A 15615-nucleotide genomic window follows, 5' to 3' on the forward strand; every position below is an offset into this window, starting at 1 on the left:
TATAACACAAAGACTAGGAGGATGTGCTTTTAAAAAGCCTTTAAAATTTTTTGAAATATTTTAAATATACAAAAAAGCTCAGACAATAACTTGATAGTCTTCTTTGTTATCACCGTGCATGTTTTAAAAATGCTAATATTTGGCTTTATTCAAACTTTTATCCCTCTCTGAGCATGTTTTGGTTCCTTTGCAGACACAGGATGATATGGTATGCGATAGCTTCATGTAATTTGGGTTCATGTAAAGCCCCAAATGCTCTCCTTCACCTCTTTCCCATCTCTGTAAATGCAACATCTTTATCCAGTAAGCAGAACACGGAGTCATTTTTAACATCTCTTTTTTCTTCTATCCTCATATAGAATCCACCCCAAGTCCTGGTGATTTTTTTTTTTTTTTTGCCAAAATATCTCCCAGCCCCAGTGAGCTCTTTTCAGCTCTACTATAGCTATGGCTATCAATACTCAACTTACCATTGTGTTTCACCTGCACTGCTACAATAATCTTCCAACTGGTCTAATACCCATCCATGCTTTTTTCTCCTCCAAGCTGTTCTCCACGCTGTAGTCAGAATGATCTTTGTGAACCCACACATTTGATCCTTAAACCATTCAGTAGTTGGGGTGCCTGGGTGGTTCAGTTGGTCAAGCCTCGACTTTGGCTCAGGTCATGATCTCACACTCTTGGAGTTCAAGCCCTGCGTGAGGCTCTGTGCTGACAGCTCAGATCCTGGAGCTTGCTCTCTCTCTTCCCCTCTCCTGCTTGCACTCTGTCTCTCTCTCTCATTCTCAAAAATAAATAAACACTAAAAAAAGTTAAAAAAGAAAAACCATTCAGTGGCTTCCCATTACACTTCAGATAAAGATAAAGCTCTTTGTTGTAGATTTTAAGATACTTTAAAGTCTTACATTTTTAGCATCATCTGGCATTACAGTATCCCTCAAGGGTACTACATATAGTTGTGTATGTTGTGCACTGCATAACTCCAGGAAGCATTTGACACTTTTGATGCTTAAACCATTCAGTGGTTGGGGTGCCTGGGTGGTTCAGTTGTTCAAGCCTCGACTTTGGCTCAGGTCATGATCTCGCACTCTGGGAGTTCAAGTTCTGTGTGGGGCTTGAATTTGTTATTTAGTCCACTCAGTGAAGCTTCTGCAGTATCAAAATTGACATTCATATGGGAAACTACTGCTTCCCACCTCCCCCTCCCCCCACCTTTTTTTGTTCTTCAGCTCCTAGCCTTATTTTGTGTTCTCAAATGTATGCTTATTTTTGTTGTTGTTGTTTACCATAAAGTCTTTTACTCTTCTTATTTTTCCTGGAATATTCTTTTATCCTTTTTTTGTTTTATCAAGTTAACCACAAAGCATCTTTCAGATTTCTGCTTAGTCCTTAGTCCTTTAGTTGGGTTAAATATTACTTTATTACACTTAATTATATGTCCATATAGCTCTCCTTTATGTCATGTAATTATTTAACTAATATTCATCACTCTCACTACAGTGTGAAAGGTGGGAAATTTGTGCAATTAGCTCATCACTATAAGTAGGTGGCAAAGACAGAGGGCCCACTGGATATTGTCAGTTGATTAATTCACAATGTTTGGACCTCTTTTTTCACATATGAATGTATCATGTATAGTGTTCTACAGTATGCCTTTGCTAATTGCATATTGGTTCACAACACGCATATTCCATGGCTGGCTAATCTCCTCTATTGGACATATTCATTGTTTTCAGTTTTCCAGTATTGTTCATATTGCCTCATTTCATCTTATTAGCCATTAGCTGGATTCATAGAGAATTATATCCTGGATTTATGCAAAGATAAGACAAAGCTTTTTAGATGGGGGGAAAACAACATGTTAAAAGGCATAGGAGTTAGCAAGAGGTTATTAGGGAATCAGAAACAGTTTTGACATGTAATCAAAAGTACATTTTATAAGAGGAGGAAATGAAGAGAAAAATTACTATTATTGGGACACCTTGAAGTTTAGAGTGAAGTATTTGGCTTCTTCCATATGGTTAACTTCAACTAAAATGTTTGGATTGGGATGAATACAATAAGTGCAGATGCTCATGATTTAATTAACAATATTTTAAATTTTTTCCCCTTTTTTCACAGCATTCCATAATATCATCTTGACTTTTTACCTCTAATTTCCTATTATGTCCAAGTTAGGGCTACATATTGAGAACATCAAAGAAGTAGCTGTAGCATATGTAGCTAATACAGAAATGAAGCTTGGGCTTCTATCACCAGACATCAAATACCAATACTATTATTAGTGAGTGAAACAATGTTAATGTGGTAAAAGATCAGAGTGTACCAATTGGTCAAAGTGGATTAAAATGTCAGGATTTAATGACCATCTATGAATATTAGACTGATGAAAATAGAGGAAGCAGGAATCTCTGGTAATTGACGGGAAAATGTCAGAGGAGATTCATGGCTCTATGCCATAGAAGGTAATGTTGAAAGCTACAGAGGACCAGCTCATAGGGATGCAGTTCTCTTGCCACTATTTTTTTTTCTTTCCTTTGAACTTGTCTGTTATCATTGGACAACAGTGGTAATTAGAAGGACAGTCTCTTACAGAGTTGTATAAATAAATTGGGGCACATGTTACAAAAATAAACTCTAAATGCTTTCATCACTAAGGGAATTTATTATCTGACATAACTGGAAATCCTGAAGTGGGGTAGGCTATAGAGAATGTTCAGTGGTTCAATGATATCATACAGAATCCCTTTTTCTTCTCATCTTTCTGTTCCACTATTCCTGATGCAAAATGGTGGTAGCAATTCCAGGCCCCACATCTAGACAGGACAAGAAGAGAGAATTTATCTTCTTATGACAGTCAATAAGTACAGAGGAGGTATTTCCTATAATCCCACCCTATAACTACCTAATTATATCTGAAGAGAATTATAAGACTATTCTTGAGCCAAGCCAACTATTGGAAAAGGGATGGGTTTACCATTATTAGCTTAGAACAATTAGGGGTGGTGTTGACATGGGGTAGTCCACCACAATAAGCAACACAACAAATAAGATGTTATTAAAATGATGCAAATATATAAAGTTATTAGTACCTGACTAAAGATGACGAATTACGGTAGGGTCAATAAGAATTCATATAGGTAGATTTCTTTGTTGAAAGGGATGTGACTTCAATTTTTATGACTTTTCATAATATAGGTATTTTAATTGTTTCCTAACTTTCATCCTTATAGTTTATTTCTTCACATCTAATCTATCTTCAAATCACTGAGAGAAGAGATTCTTATTTAGTTACTTATTTGTTCTAGGTTCTGGAGATAGAGTAGTATATAAGGCAGTGAAAATTCTGTCTTCACAGAGTCTCTACCTAGTGGCAGGAGGTAGGAAATAAATATATGTCAACAATATACTTTTAAATATTGATAATTATCTTAAAAAAAGAAAAGTCACCACATTACAAAGACACTCAAGTAACTACTTCTGACAGACATTCCCGTAATAGTATATATCATTGTAATTAAATAAGTTAAAATCTTGTTCAACATTTGGCTGTGTTCAGACTTTGGTTGTGATTGGCATCTGGCCGTGAAGAATTCACGGCATACCAGCACACTGTGGCATATGGAAGGGAAACACTAACTGTGGGAACTTTGGCCAATTGTTTCATCTCTGTGGTCCAATGTCTTCACCACTAAGATAAGATAATAATACTTCCTCCTTTAAGGCTATCTATGAAGATTAAATATCCTTAAAGAGTTTAGAACAATGCCTGACCCATGTAAGTGGAATGGAAGTATGTGTAAAATTAATAAAATTTAATAAAGTAAGTGCATCTTATCAACTAGAAAGAGAAATAACCCTCTGCTTTATTTCTTTTACATTGTAAAATGGACTTGAGATTGTATTTAGTTCAGTGTTCTCATCACATGGGAAGAAATGAAGCTGATTGATGGGGCACTGTTTCAGCCAGAATTAGACTTGAGGTCTTTCTCATGCTTGTGCACCATTCTTTATAGTATTCTTTCTGTCATGATCTTCAGTCACACATGTTTTAATATATACATCCATAGGAAAGCAGAACCCGCCCTTATCCAAGGGTAACTTTGCAAAGAGTTATAAACCTCTGTTTCCTGGTGGTGTAGTTACTAATTCACTCTTGTCCTGGGGTCTGCATATGGAGTTCATTTGGTAAAAAGTGGGTGTTTTCAGAGCCAAAATGCTGCGATTACCTCAGTGTTTCATATACTGGTGTTTTTTGGTTAAAGTTCTAATTAGCCTTCTGTAGCTAATGAGCTTGTGGGTTATAAATCTACTTATTATTATGAATGATAGGGCCACTGCTTAAAATTTGCCAGTTGTGCACTAAGACATAATTATTTATGAAAAGGCCTTGCCCCAGAAATGGAAATTATAATAATTAGATTTAATCTTTCTGTAGCTTATGTATTTTTTTTCCCCCTAAAGAAACAGATGTCTAGAGGGTGCTAATTACTAGTAGTGGAAAGTTTCCTAGTCAGACAAATCAGAAAGTCGGGAGGCAAAACCCTGGAACTTTTAGCCACTACTAAGCCATGTGCCTTTAGAAAAGAAGCAATCCCTAGAGGCTTTTTGTTAATTGTAGATTTGTACTACATAACATCACGAGCTGAAGATCCTCATAGCTTTGTTTCTTTAGAAGGCTATGGATGCTTTTTAAGGTGCTTTTCAAAAAAAAATAATTAAATAGACATAACAATCTTGTTTCCAAAAGTGTGTTAACTAGGTTATAACTGGACCATGATTAATGTCATATTAGAAAAAGAATGTGGAAAATACTCCTTTTGTTCAGGACACTGTGCTTCATAGTCAATCATGGGCTGGCCCAGCAGTCTACAGCTAGTGGCTTGTCACAAACTGAAACACAAATACTCAATTCCCCAGTCTAGATAAAAATTATGTCTATTCAATTTTCTTGAATTAAGCAGTATAACATATATTCATTAAAATTAATGAAAAACTTAATTAAAAAATCCTGTTATTAAGATGAAAAGATACTGCTGGTAGTCTTTGTGTCTGAAGGTGCTGTTTCTAGGTGTTAATATAATAATAAAATTAAATTAGAACAGGGGCAATTTAGAGACGATTAGTCTAAATTAATTTGGTATAGATGCTGGACCCAGCTCCTCATTTTAGATGAGGACACAAAGGTAGTATGATAGGTAACACGAGATGCAACAGTATCTAGACAGCTTGTTACTGGCAAAGCTGGGCCTAGGGCAGAGGTCCCCTGGCTTCTAGTTCAGTATGCTTCCAACTATGCTCCAAAGCCATCCGGTTGTGCTTAAGTAATCAAAATATCCATCCTTCCCACTAATCTCCTGCAAACCGTTGTCTCACCTCTTCCATCTTTCCCTGTATCATGGTTTTCTCCGTATCCAGCCTGAGGGAGGATGCCCTTGCAATTTTACAGTAGCATTTTCAAATATTAACATTGCCCATAAAAAAAGAGGTATGTAGCATGTAAGGATATCTACTTCATAATTTCAGTCCAATCTTTGATTCTTGTAGCTTAATGGATAGGAGTATGGATTCTGAGGTTCAAATCCTGATGCCCTCATTTGTAATGTATGTTCCCTCGAGCAAGCAACTCTCTGTTTCAGTGTGCACACCTGGAAAAACCTGGGATTATTGATAGTAAATACCTCATAGAATTAGATAAACTGATATTCATAAAGGACTTAGGAAAGTGCCTGATACACGCTATGTACTTCGTAAATGGTGGCTGTATTTTGGTAGGATTAGGCAGAAACAAGTCAGTGTATAAAATAGTATGGATTATAAGTATAGAAAGCTTCCAAGTGCCATATGTAAATAAGCCCTTATATTAATTCATGTCATCACAACAACCCCAAATTGGACATTAGCCTAATTTTATGGACAATAGCACCGAGACCCAGAATGATCATGTCACTTGCTTGAAGCCACACAGCTATTCACTGATGGCAGCTTACATAGCTCACATTGTTGATGTTGAATTCAAGTAACAGTTGAATCTCATGTTTTTGCCTATTGATACAAATTCCAGAGGCCAGGGATTGACCTCTAAATTTTCTAATGGCAAACCTTTGAAATCTTCTTTTCTTAAAAAAATTGAAATTATAGTTGATAGTCATGCCGAGTAGTTTTTCTCAGGGCCTCCAAAAAGGCTAATGTTGTACTGCTGTGCGATGCAGGATATTATTATAATGCTCTGGCAGATTCTAAAATTCAGAGGGGAGCACTTTATTTAGCACTGGAACACACCTGGCGTAAGGGGATGGCAGGAAATGGTATGAATTAAAGGTCAACCACCTCTGCTTCCTGACTCAGGGAGCCCGTTAAGACCTGCACCAACAGGGTTCCTCTCTAATAAAGATCACCCACAGAATGACACCATCTGGCATATGTCAGATGGGAAGGGACAGGAGCAACAGCTGTAGCCATCTGCCTGTGTTGCCAGTGACTCAAAAATGAATGGGCAGGGAGGGTCCGTGCTACTAGCTGAGTGAATATGCTGTCATTCCCCAGCCCTGTCTTTTTAAAGATTTTCTGTAAAGATATTCCTTCAGAGATTCCTGGCATCCTCATCTATACTTTTGTGATGGAGGTTACATTGATACCTCTTATTCTAGAAGTTTTGAAATTGAACCCATGGTTTCTTTATCCCATTCACTTCCTTTTACAAAATCAGGTCTTCTTCCACTGTTCCTATTTCAGCAGACAACATTCTAACATATCAGGTGGGCAAAGCAGAGAAGTATAAGTTATCCTTGCTACCTCTCTCTTCTTCTACTTCTTATGACTCCTTGGACTGTCAGATCCTTTGTTTTGTGCTCTCATAATACTGTGTGACTTACCATACATAAAACTTACCAGACTTTGTGATCATAGATTTATATTTGTGACTATTTCATAAATATCCTATATGCATATTTTCATATATATGTGTATACATACCACTTCATTGGCCTATAAGCTTCAAGAGAGCAGGACCAAGTCTGTATTTGCTTATCAGAGCTTACATATCTGCTTTTGCCAGAACTTCAGTGTTTATCCATATAGTAAGGGTTCAAAAATTGTTGAACAAATCTTCATGCTCCTTGCTACATTATTTACAATGTCTTATCTTTAGAAAAGGAATTGCTAATAATGGCAACTATCAAACACAAGCGGATTGACACTGGAAACGGTGAGATCTCCATCATTGTTATTCACCTACATCTGGATAGACTTCTGTCATCTTGAATTTAGGGAATTTTGGAATAGTTTGGAAGTCTACTCCTAATATCATGGCTTATTATTCTTTTGTGGTCACTAAGGCATTATGGATTGGTATAATGAGGGTTTTGCACTGGGGTGTCAGGAGACATGAATTTCAGTTCAGACTTCAATGACCTTGAACTACTCACATTCATTATTAACAATCCTGTTTCCTCATCTTTAAAATGATTTGCATTATTAAGGATGAATTAGATTATCCAGAAGTAACAAGTAACCCAATTTACTCAAGAGTTTAATGCAACAGAATTAACTTGTCACTTATTTTGCCTGTCCTGTTAGGTAGGCAGAGGGCTCTGATCCACACACTTAGGACCAGCAGAGGAGGCTTTCCTCTCTTTGAGTTGAATCATTGTGAACACATCTTCCCCATTTGCCATGTCACCTCATCCTTAGAGATTGGAGAACTGTGCGTAAGCATTTTATTACCTCATCCTAGAAGCAACGTCATGTCTCACATTTTATTGGTAAGAAACAGTAAGACAAACTAAGAGGGCTGAGAAATGTAGAGAAACAATGGAATATTTGGTGAATATGACAGTATCTTGCACATAAGAGGATCGTGATTCTTTGTTTTCTTGACCAAAGGAAATATTTCTTATTATGAAATATATAAATATATAAAACAAATCAGAGTAAGACTGTACTAATGGAAGCACAGCTGAAGAGGCCTGGGTCTGCCTGTTTGTTCTATACTTCATAGCAACCATGCCATGTCATGACACCCAGGACACCTCTGTAGACCATCTAGGGCTCACTGTGCACAGTGTGAAAAATTCCTGGCTGGGTGATCTCTAAGTTTGATGGAAGCAACTTTTAAAATTCTATTTATACATGATGAGTTCTTTTTCAAATTTAGTATGCAATTGTGTATGCATGTTAAAAGTCTATTGCCAATTCTTTTTTTTTTAATTTTTTTTTAACATTTATTTATTTTTGAGACAGAGAGAGACAGAGCATGAACGGGGGAGGGTCAGAGAGAGGGAGACACAGAATCTGAAGCAGGCTCCAGGCTCTGAGCTGTCAGCACAGAGCCCGACGCGGGGCTCGAACTCAAGGACCGCGAGATCATGACCTGAGCTGAAGTCGGCTGCTTAACCGACTGAGCCACCCAGGTGCCTCATCTATTGCCAATTCTTAAGGATTTTTATAACTTATTATTTTAATTGAAAATACGATCTACTACTAAGACAGAAGAATTCACCTATAATCCCTAACAAAAGTACAATTTTATTTGCCTTTAGATCTAGTCAAAATTCATATATATGTACATATTTTACATAATTGTATCTATATGCAGTTTTGTATTTTCTATTTCATATTTTTATCATATTTTTTCAATTGTATTTGGCTTTTGTAATGAATATTTTCATAATGGAATATTTTAAATTAATGCAATTCTATATGCAATAATCTAAGTCTTTAAGTCAATATCTGGAAATGTGTTAATTTCCAAAAATGGAAATAATAATAATAATAATATCAGGTTGAATTTTTAAGAAGAATTTAGAAATTAGAAAAGAAATTGATAGAGTAGAAGAGATTGACCTGAAAGTAAACTAGTAGGATGATCAGTAAACTCTATATGAACCAAACATATCTGAGCTAAAACCAGAGTTATGGTAATATATTATTGAGAGTGTACTGTGCATTGTGTATTGTCTTAGCACTTCTCATGAATTGTCTCAATCCTTACAACAACCTGTGAGAAATAGGTAAAATTATTTTACAAATCATTTTATAGAGGATAAAAATTGAAGCTCAGTTTGCTTAGCAATATGTCCAGAATTAGAAGACTTCGATAGTTCTTCTGCTGGACTCAAGTCCAGTTCTGTCTCCAAAGCCTAGATGCTTGCCTCCCATTATGTGAAGACATGTTCAGAGGCAGCCATCCAGGGTGAGGTAAGGAGGTGGTACAAATCTCTTGTAAGCCTTTCCCAGTCCTACAGTTTGTTTTCCTTTTTAAATATCGGTATTTAAAAATTACATTGAAATTTAGTTTGAAGGCATAGAGTACAAATGAAATGTTAAAAAAGACTTTTAATGCCATATATTTTAAATGGTTCCATGGTTCATTTTACTACAGAACTAATGAGAATATACAAATGACAGATTGCTCTTTGGGTAATATGAATTCTGTCTCTTGACCCGGTAAAAAAAATCTAATAGATTATATAAATCAAGCCCAGCAAGAAAACAACTTCTTTAAAATCACTTCAAGGCAGTATACACAATAGTAATGACTCTAATAGTGTTGCAAAAGAGAGAAAGGTTATAAACAAATATTGATTATTAATTATTCAAATTTTAACAAAGCCCATGGTAAAGGACCTTGACCTATATGTAGTGCTAACAAATGCATGGAGGAGAAAAGACTATAAAGCCAAATATCCATTTTCTTTTTAATGTATATTTATCTTCATGCCAGTTAACTTAAGAATGAACATTCTATTTTAAAAGGTATAGCACAATATTAGTCCTGTTGATAGCATTTGTCTTATAAAGTAGGGAACACAGCTTTCATCCTTGAGTCAAGATGGAGACACAGACATGTTTTGTCCTGCCCAAGTAATTTTAATAATTATTTGTCAACATTTAAATTTGGGATTGTGGTAGGCAGAATAATGGCTCCCCAAAGATGTCCATGCCTAATACTTAGGATTCCAGAATACATTTCATTACACAGTGCAAGGGGCTTTGCAGATATAGTTAAGATGGTGGCCCAAACCTTAAAATCAGGAGATTATCCTGGATTATCTATCTGGGCCCAATATGATTACATGAGCCCTTAGAAACAAAGAATTCTTTCCACTGGGAAGGCAGAGAGATGTGGCAGCTGGGAACATATGAGACAGACAAAGCTTTAGAGAGACTCACCTCACTGTTGCAGGAAGGAAGTCACATGAAAAGCCTGAGAAAGAATGTGGGCAGCCTGTGGGAGCAAAGACCATCCCCAGCAAGGAATCAGAGACTTCAGCTCTGCAACCATAAGGAATTGAATTTGGTCAAACTTGGATGAGCTTGGAAGCCAGCATGTCCCTAGAACCTCTAGAAAGAAATGTAACTTACTGACACCTTGATTTCAACCTTGGGAGACTCTAAACAGAGGACTGAGTTGAGTCATAGTCTAACTGAATCTTGGACCAGATTCAGAAAATAGGAAATAATAAAAGAATGACATTTTAAGTCCCTAAGTTTGTGGTGATTTTTTAAAACAAATATTTATTTATTTTTGAAAGAGAGAGAGAGATAGAGCTTTAGTGGGGGAGGAGCTGAGAGAGAGGGAGACATAATCCGAAGCAGGCTCCAGGATCCAAGCTCTCAGATGTCAGCACAGAGCCAGACACGGTGTGGTGCTCGAACTCAGGAACCATGAGATCATGACCTGAGCCGAAGTCAGACACCTATGGACTGAGCCACCTAGGCGCCCTGTGGTGATTTTTTTTTTTTTTAATGGCAGCAGAAGGAAACTAATACTGAGTATTTCATAGAGACAAATTCATGCTATTGAGCACATTTTTTGTTTGACCACACTGGTTTGGAGTTGAGTAGCAAAGGACCCATTTGGATGAAGCCTGGGACTCTTATTTATACAAGTTGCTACCGGGCCACTTATTTGCATAACCTATCAATCACTGATATGCAAGTTACCGGTGACAGACCCAGATAAGAAAACTCATGGTTAGCTTGGGGATGTTTCTATTCCTCTTTCAATGACATTGACTTCAGCATTCCTGAATTTTTGCCTTATATGCCATTTCAAATTAGATCCCATTCTGTCCTTCACTTCCCTTTCTCTGTTTCTTTCTTTTTAATAGAGCTTAGTGGACCCAACAAAGTTGGTTGCTGTAGAAACATAACCCTTCCTTTGCACAAATGTTTTTCAGAAATAAATGTCATCATGCAGTTCTTTTATCAAGTTTCTTTCATTGCTTCAGTTGCCATGGAGTTTCCCTCATCCATTTATTGAACCACATCGGACAAATGTTTTTGCTGCAAAATCCAAGTGAAGGCAGCGCTCCAATATTTTATATTTAATTATAGTTGCTGCTTGTAAGGACAGGACACTAGATTATGCAGGAAGAGTAAATAAATACATCTTGTTCGTAGTGTGGAATTATTTTGCAGTAGAAAAAAAGTCTAATAATGAAACAAACATCTGCCTGGGTAATAGAGGAATCCCCCAGCCCTAAATATCTGGATGCTTCTTGTTCTGGTGATTGGAAATATCAATATGTTTTCATAGTGCCCTGTATATTTCTCTATTTTATCAGTTTTCACAGATGAAATCTACCATTTATTCATTTAGTTACTCAATTAGTCTCCCCCCACTACATATTTAAGCTTTCTCATGGCAAATTCTCTCTATCTTGATCCCCAATTGATACTAAGCATATAGCACTTTGCCTGTATTATTATAAGACTTCAGTAATTCTTTGTCAAATGAAAATTGTATGTGTTAGTTATCATTTGTGTGTATGAAATTGTGTGTACAAGGTCTAATTCTGAATCATGTGACAAAGCATTCGAGACAAAGCATTTAAATCTAAGCATGATTCAGGTAGACCATTTGTTTAAGAAGTTGAAAGAATTCAACTTCCTAGATATATTCATTTTAGGGTAATGCCCAGAGAACTGGGTCTTTTCCATATCCTGTTAAGTAGCAGCCTGATAGTGTCCTATATGAGATTCCAGAAAATTACAGGAATAAAAGCAATTAATCATGTGCTACAAGTTGTCTTGTTGTGGGTGCCAAGCATTGATCCTCAAAACTTCAAGTAGCCATTTTGACTGGCAATGTGGACTCATTAGAAGTTCTTTCTAGTTGTTGTTTGCAAAAACTTTGGACCTTCTTCCCACCTCAGTATGCCTCTACCATCTTTACTTTTGCGTGTCTTGAATCTTTGTTGATCTTACATCTTAGCTACCAGTCTGTTTCATTGGTTGCAGTTTTGTTTCTGATCTTCCACACTGAAGGTTACTCATGCCAAAAAATTGATGCATTTATTTTCTATATGAAAATAATACATACTCCATTGTGTAAGTGAAATAAGCCATACAGAGAAAGACAGATACCATATGTTTTCACTCTTATGTGGATCCTGAGAAACTAAACAGAAACCCATGCGGGAGGGGAAGGAAAAAAAAAAAGAGGTTAGAGTGGGAGAGAGCCAAAGCGTAAGAGACTCTTAAAAACTGAGAACTGAGGGTTGATGGGGGGTGGGAGCGAGGGGAGGGTGGGTGATGGGTATTGAGGAGGGCACCTTTTGGGATGAGCACTGGGTGTTGTATGGAAACCAATTTGACAATAAATTTCATATATTGAAAAAAAAAGAAAATAATACATACTTATTATAAAATTTAAATAATGGAGATCAGAGAAAATGAGAGTTGCTCCTTTTCCTCTACTCCTTGATTCTACTTCTCAGATAGAAGCACTGTTGGCATTTGACAAATCTCAAGACTATGTTTCTCATGCAGGCCCTGAGTTTGGTCTGATCTGGGCTAGAGTTCAAGCTCTACCATTACCTCTCTGAGTGAAGTTAGGAAAGTCACCTAATCTTTCTGACTTTTAGTTTCTTTGTTTATAAAATAGAGTTTCTAGTGGTACCTACTTCATAGGCCTAATGTAAGTGTTCAGTGAGGTAATGCACATTACATGTTAGCAAACTGCTTGATATTCAGTATATAGCAACTGGTATTATTGGGGTGTTGCTATTCATTTTCTTTATTTATAATATTTTGCTAAAAATACATTAATGGGTATCTTTCCAAGTCAGTACTAAACATAAAAGTTATTTTTTAAGTGGCCCCAGAATATTCTAATAGATGAATGTACCATGATTTCCCTATTGGTGAAAGTTTCTTTTAATTTTATCTTTCTATTCAAGTTGTTTTGTTATTTTCTATAAATATAAGATTAATATTATTTATAAATCCCATTATACCTTCTTTACTTATTTATTGCCAATCATTGGCTATGATATCCACTACCTACCTGATTGAATGTGATCAACTGTGATTCCAAATTAGATGACACTTTATTGAACACTAGTGCCACCTGAGGGATATAAATGCCTACTGATAAGTCCATTTGGGTACTAACAATTATGACGTCTGAAGAGAAGAGAATTACCACTGGCTGAATTAAACATTTAATCTTTTGCATATTATTTGAAGACATCATTTGGTATTATTGCTTAAGAAAAGAGTAGGCGATTTACATCATCTGACTTCTCTAAATATTAGAATTGCTATAAAAATTGTGGTAAATTCACACCCAGTTTCTAGTGTAATCTCTGATACAGCTATTCATCCCTTTTAATGGCTTATCATTAATACATATTATTTTATATATAATTGAGCCATAAACTTTATTTTTTTACTAAAATCATTTGAAAATAAGAGTTATGGGTCACCATTTCTAGTTGGCTAGTTAAGCTCTAGGTAGTGACATAGTCATTGATTCAAAGACTAGAAAGTTTCTGGAATCTGTATAGGGTAAACTTTCCCTAACATACTTACTTCTTTGCCTGAAATCAGTAAATAAATGAATTTATAGGTAAGAAACTTTATAAATTTTTGTGTACAAATAAATGTTTAGATAAGCAATTATGAGAGAAGAGAGAATGGAATTTTGAATGAAGGAGGCTGTAATTTATCAAAATAGCAGAAAAGTTGCATTTTGTCACCAGTGTTAGAATCTTGCCTGCTTACTAGTCTTTTGTTTCTCATATTGCCTGCCTACTCTATTCATGAGATTTCTAGGGACTTTAGTTCATTTTTATTATAGAGATTTAAAAAGGAGACTGGAACTTCACTGATAAAGATTAAAGAATGAGTAATTTTCATCTTGAGAGCATATTATAGATCTCAGCCTGCAAGTCTATCCTAATTTTAAAGTTTAAAGTCAATTTTCAGATAGAGCAGCAGTTCTAATTAGAGAAATAAAAAAGATAGAGGCTATTTGTAAGGCTTCACACAAAATCTAATTCTGGATAAAATGCCAATTTAGATGAAAGGAAAATTGTTTTTAATGGTCAGTGAAATCTCACGAGTTAGAATATTGAGGGAAATACTACAGAATCACAGTAATTCATTGGCTCAAAGACCTCTTGCTGCTCCTACTTGGATTGTTGGATTGTGATCAAATGGATTTGGTTTCATTTTCCTCTTGTTCTCTTGCTAGGAAGCCATATGCAGCACTTTTACAGAGAATACTTCCTGGTTTCAAAAATATCACCACAGACTTCCTGATATCAAACATATTACTACAAAATATAGGTAATGAATTAAAAGAAATATAGAAAAATCCCAGTTTTGCCTAACTTAAAGTCTTAAAACTTGCTCACTCTAGAATTTCCTTGTCCAGACACTCCACACCAACTTGTTCCTAGTGTAGGTTTTACTATATTCTCTCTAATTCTTCTTGGTTTTTAGTCTTATTTCAGACTGTATTTTCCAAGAGACTTAATTTCTAATGAAAAATCACGGATTTGTCATTTTATTTATTCTATACATACAACCTACGAGGCACTTATGAGTGTCTACTGCATTCCAGATACCAAACACTCTCTAGGTGTTTGGAAATAACAGAGATAAAGATCTATATTTTCATGAAACTTACTTTCTAGTAAGGGAAGAGAGATAATAAATACAGTAAAGAGGCAATGATAGTAATTATAATACAGAGGTAAATAATAAATATGATAAAGAAGTTGGAAGGTGATAAGTGTCATGGAGATGCAAGGAAAAAGTAGAGCAAGGAATAGAGATTGAGAGTGTAGGTGGCAATTTGCAACTTCAAATGTGGTGGTTAGGATGGTCCTCCTTGAGAAGGTGACATATGAATATGTGAAGGTGTGAAAGAGGTGGGAGATTAGTTTTATGAATAGGTTTTTTAAAAATAAGGTTTTATTAAAGATAGTAAAAAAATATAATCAAGTTAAACAATTATGAGGCAGAAAGTTTCTTCCATGATAATGAGACACTTAACCCTTTTGTGAGGCCAAAGGCTCCCTCCACTGGGTATCAGTCTTGAACAAAGCCCTTCATGCCCAGTGGTTCCCTTGCTTTCACTGGACACTCAATAGAAGCTTGGTGTTCTACATACACTGCTAGTCTATGACACAGAGCTCCCTTGGACAGAGACCTCATTCCAAAAGGCCAGGAATGCTAGGTGGGAAGGAATTGACATTCCAAGGCCTTGGCCATCTTTGTGCCAGCCCAAGGTCTATGGTACAGAGAAGAACAAGAGCAAGGGGATCACTTGAAAGGTTCCAAAGCAGGGACGCTTGGGTGGCTCAGTGGGTTAGGCCA

This window comes from Lynx rufus, unplaced genomic scaffold (assembly GCF_022079265.1).
Source record: "Lynx rufus isolate CCGP_SWC_20201006 ecotype Redwood Valley unplaced genomic scaffold, mLynRuf1.p SCAF_1, whole genome shotgun sequence".
In the NCBI taxonomy this organism is placed as follows: Eukaryota; Metazoa; Chordata; class Mammalia; order Carnivora; family Felidae; genus Lynx; species Lynx rufus.